This window comes from Oratosquilla oratoria, chromosome 7 (assembly GCF_046742065.1).
Source record: "Oratosquilla oratoria isolate Oo_2021 chromosome 7, ASM4674206v1, whole genome shotgun sequence".
Classification (NCBI taxonomy): Eukaryota; Metazoa; Arthropoda; class Malacostraca; order Stomatopoda; family Squillidae; genus Oratosquilla; species Oratosquilla oratoria.
In genome coordinates this window covers 74,180,049-74,185,048 of record NC_134783.1, presented here as the reverse complement: position 1 = coordinate 74,185,048, position 5,000 = coordinate 74,180,049, and the positions used below count along the sequence as shown (strand labels likewise).

Below are 5,000 nucleotides of genomic sequence, written 5' to 3'. Positions count from 1 at the left end.
TATATCGACGACTACCAACTCGAAGTCGTACACCAGTTCACATACCTGGGATCCACCATCAGCGACAACCTGTCCCTTGACGCCGAGATCAACAAGCGCATCGGCAAGGCTGCTACGACCCTAGGACGCCTCACCACCCGCGTCTGGGAGAACCAGAAGCTGACAACGTCAACTAAGATGGCAGTGTACAACGCGTGCATTGTCAGCACTCTCCTCTACGGCAGCGAAACATGGACGACCTACTCGAAGCAGGAGCGCAAACTGGGTAACTTCCATCTGCGCTGCCTTCGCCGCATCCTTGGCATCCGCTGGAGTGACAAGATTACCAATGCCCAGGTACTCGAGCGAGCAGGTATTCCCACCATATTCACATTGCTAAGGCAGCGCAGACTTCGGTGGCTCGGCCATGTGCGAAGGATGGAAGATGGACGCATCCCCAAAGACATCCTTTACGGTGAACTTGTCTCCGGCAAGAGAAACGTTGGTCGACCCCAACTGCGCTACAAAGATGTCTGCAAGCGTGACATGAAAGCCCTGGACATCAACACTGAGAACTGGGAAGAGGTAGCAGCCGACCGCAGCAAATGGCGCAGTGTTCTTCACAAGCAGCTGAAATCTGGAGAGGAAAAAATTCTGACCACATCCAGTGAGAAGAGAGCCAAACGGAAGGCACAAACCCCAGCAGCCACTCCAACAAGCCACACCTGCAGGAAATGCGGCCGAGACTGCCACTCCCGCATCGGACTCACCAGCCACAGCCGTCACTGTCGATCGCAAAATCATGACTCTCCGGCGCAGTATCCATAGTCGATACCTACTGACGGAGGCCTACAATATATATATACATATATATATATATATTTCTCTAAGATAAAAGTACACTTTTATGCAGAGATGTTTTCCGTGGTAAGACCTGATAAGAAAATGAATCTGAATACTTATTTTTAAATGATAATCAAAAGCTAGTAAAAAACCGATTGATGAAGCGTTTGACAGTAAAAAAAGGTTACCCCCCCCCAAAAAAAAAAAAAAAATAATAATATTTTCAAGGGTAGAAAAAGAATGTTGGACTTACGTAAACACTTGTGTGCACTCGCACACACACACGGACGCACACTCACATACACATATTGTACACACACACAAACGCACACACGCACACATACACACAAACACAGACACAAGCACAAACACACACACACACACACACACACACACACACACACACACACACACACACACACACACACACACACACACACACACACACACACACACACACACACACACACACACACACACACACACACACACACACACACACACACACATACACACACACACACACACACACACATACACACACACACACACACACACACACGCACGCAGAAACCCATATACACAAACGAATTTGAATATTAGTATGATAAACACAGAATGAAAGACAAGATCCTACGCACATAAGTTAAATAAAATTAAGCAAGTAGAAATACGCAACAAGCGGCAGGTGCACGCACGTGTGGGTTGCATGAAGAGAAAGACAGAGCTAATTAATCAGTGGATCCGCGAAGCATGTGAAAAGGCAATGGGGGTAGAGGAAGAGAAGGAGACTTGGGTTATTGAATACGACAAGTTTCGTGATCCGTTCGAGCGTAAACAAAACGAAAGAAGGATATTCATTAAGAAAGCCATGAAGCTCAAGTAAATTTTTCGTCTTGAAAAGAGAAGTGGACTTTTTTCCCGCGCGTAAGGGATTTGGATCCTTTCTAACGATGTTGGATCCCTCTTAAATGGGTTGGGTGACTTGGGTCCCTCTATTTAGAAGATTCACATCCTCTAAAAAGAATCAAACCCCATTAATTATGGGGAGATCAAACCCTATTAAAAAGGATCTAGCACCATTAAGAATTACTCAATTCCATTTTTAGAATCTAATCTCCATAAGATGAGTTTTTACGCAAGCTTTCGTGAGCGCATTTCTGTTAACTTGTTTATGCATGTGGCTGGGTGTTTGCTGATTTACTCATGTATAAGTGTCTGTGTACTTATATTTGAGTTTGCATGTGTATGGATGCCTTCATACAATGTATGGCTGTTATGTGTATGAATTCTTATGGTTCATCTACCAATACACGTACTTGTGTGTTTTATATAACATTTATGCTCTACATACACATGCATGTCATATACAAATTAGATCTTTGGAGTCTAGATGAGAACAGACATATTGTCATTATTCTAATGTATTTACATTTCCGACCTTTACTACTAAAAGCCGCTGGTAAATCCGCATGTCATATACAAATTAGATCTTTGGAGTCTAGATGAGAACAGACATATTGTCATTATTCTAATGTATTTACATTTCCGACCTTTACTACTAAGAGCCGCTGGTAAAAGCGCATGTCATATGCAAATTAAATCTTTGGAGTCTAGATGAGAACAGACATATTGTCATTATTCTAATGTATTTACATTTCCGACCTTTACTACTAATCAGATAGGTAAGAGCCGTTGGTAAAAGCGCATCCTACTGAGAGCTGTCACAGAAAATGAGACTTATCATATAAAAGGTCACAGGAAAAGCTTCTAAAACAACCATTACGAGGCATCATGAAAACGAAGCTGCACTGATTCGTGTAATCTGTCCTTAAAAGATAACATGAAATGCAGAAAAGCTGCATATGTAATGGGCAAACTCCCCCACACACATCACGGAGGAGAGGGTAGTCTGTCCTCGGCAAGTGAGGGAAAAGTTGTGGTTTATCAACGGCTGAACTTGGTGACTTCTGCTTGCATCAACTTTGTCGTTTCCAAGTAATTAGTCAGCCAGACAAAATTGTCATTTTTTTTTCTCAAGGCGACGGTGTCCGAATCGTGGATGGAAAGCATCCAAAGCAGCAAACTTCATATTAAAAATTTGCACGTATATGTATATATGTATATGTATATGTATATGTATATGTATATGTATATGTATACGTATATGTATATGTATATGTGTATGTATATGTATATGTATATGTATATGTATATGTATATGTATATGTATAAATATATGTATATGTATATGTATATGTATATGTATATGTATATGTATATGTATATGTATATGTATATGTATAAATATATGTATATGTATATGTAAATGTATATGTATATGTATAAGTATATGTATATGTATATGTATATGTATATGTATAAATATATGTATATGTATATGTATATGTATATGTATATGTATATGTATATGTATATGTGTATGTATACGCAAATGTATATGTATACGTATGCAACGAAATCACAATAAATACGTGATTCACAATATATGCAAAAAAACACTGGGAAAATGAAAAAATTGGTGAACGAGCGTTTACCTCTATTCAAGATGTCTTGAATAGACGAAAAAGTTCGGTCACCAATCTTTACATTTTTCCAGTGATTTTTTTTTTTTTGCATATGTATATGTTTATACATATGTATTTGTATCAACCGGAGCCACACATAATTTGTCTATGCTAAAATAAAATCTCTACACATAAAGGTAGGTTGCTACTTTTGCACTACATCTGTCTTTCCTTTATTCTCTTCCCTTGAAGCTGTCTTTTATCACATATACAATTCTACCTATTCCTACCTCCTGTGGTGTTGGGTTGAAAGAACTCTGTCAGTGTTTCCAATGCGTGCACTAAAAGGCGACAAACTGGACCGGAGTGATGGGACTAAGGATCCTGCTCTTTGTATGTTCCTCCTACGAAAATTCAAGGCATATGAGAGTCTGGGACTCCAACCAGATCACTAAAAATTGGCCCATTCAATTTGCCTGGTTATGGTACGAATGAGACAAAAAGGGAGAATATTGGCAACTTGTTTGTGAGAGAAAAGATGGATGTGTTAGCGTTACGTGAAATTAAGTTGAAAGGGAGGGGTGAGTTTGAGTATGGGAATGTGGCAGGTAGGGTCTCAGGATTGATGATTGATGAGGGAAAGAAATAAAATAACTGTGATGGGAGGGGATTGTTTCAGAACTTTGGGAAAAGATGAGGCACAAGAAGCAATGAAAATGATGAAAGCTGGTAAGACACTGGGGTTGGATGGGTGTCATGCCGATACAAACAAAACGGAACACAGTATTACAAACGCGTGTTTTTATATATTTCTCTATATATCTTCTTTTGACACTACGAACCTATTATTTATCGGCTTTCCGGAAGCTACCCCTTAATTGAAATAGTCTGGCATAGCTTGGTACACACACACACACACACACACACACACACACACACACACACACACACACACACACACACACACACACACACACACACACACACACACACACACACACACACACACACACACACACACACACACACACACACACACACACACACACACACATAGATATATATATATCTATATATATATATATATATATATATATATATATATATATATATATATACTGTATACGGAGCTGCCTAGTGTAGGCCTTAGGGTCTCTCGTAGTCTCCTTTATTCATATGTTATGTTCTTATATATATATATATATATATATATATATATATATATATAATATATATATATATATATATATCAGTAATGATTGACAGATATAGAGGTGAGGTGGCAAAATGAAAAGCCAAGGCTAGAGTAGAGAGTTTATGCAGAGTCAGACGTTTCGACCTTTATGGTCTTCCTCAGTGGACTTCCACTGAGGAAGAGCGTAAAGGTCGAAACGTATATATATATGTATGTATGTATGTATGTATATATTTACATGGATATATAGAACAAATAAACCAATGAAAACAGTGTCAGTTATTGTATACAAGTATATTATGACCTAATATTGAACATATCTAGGTTGTGTATACTATAAATGGATACACGTAGTATGTATATATATGTATATATATATATATATATATATATATATATATATATGTATATGTATATATATACATATATATATATATATATATATATATATATAT

The 5,000-nt window shown here is 38.2% G+C and overlaps 1 protein-coding gene across 1 annotated transcript in view; it reads left to right on the top strand.

The window, feature by feature from the left end:
- The window catches only part of LOC143026860 (uncharacterized), a 27,664-nt gene that overhangs the window by 2,370 nt on the left and 20,294 nt on the right, over positions 1-5,000 (top strand). The window lies entirely within an intron of this gene.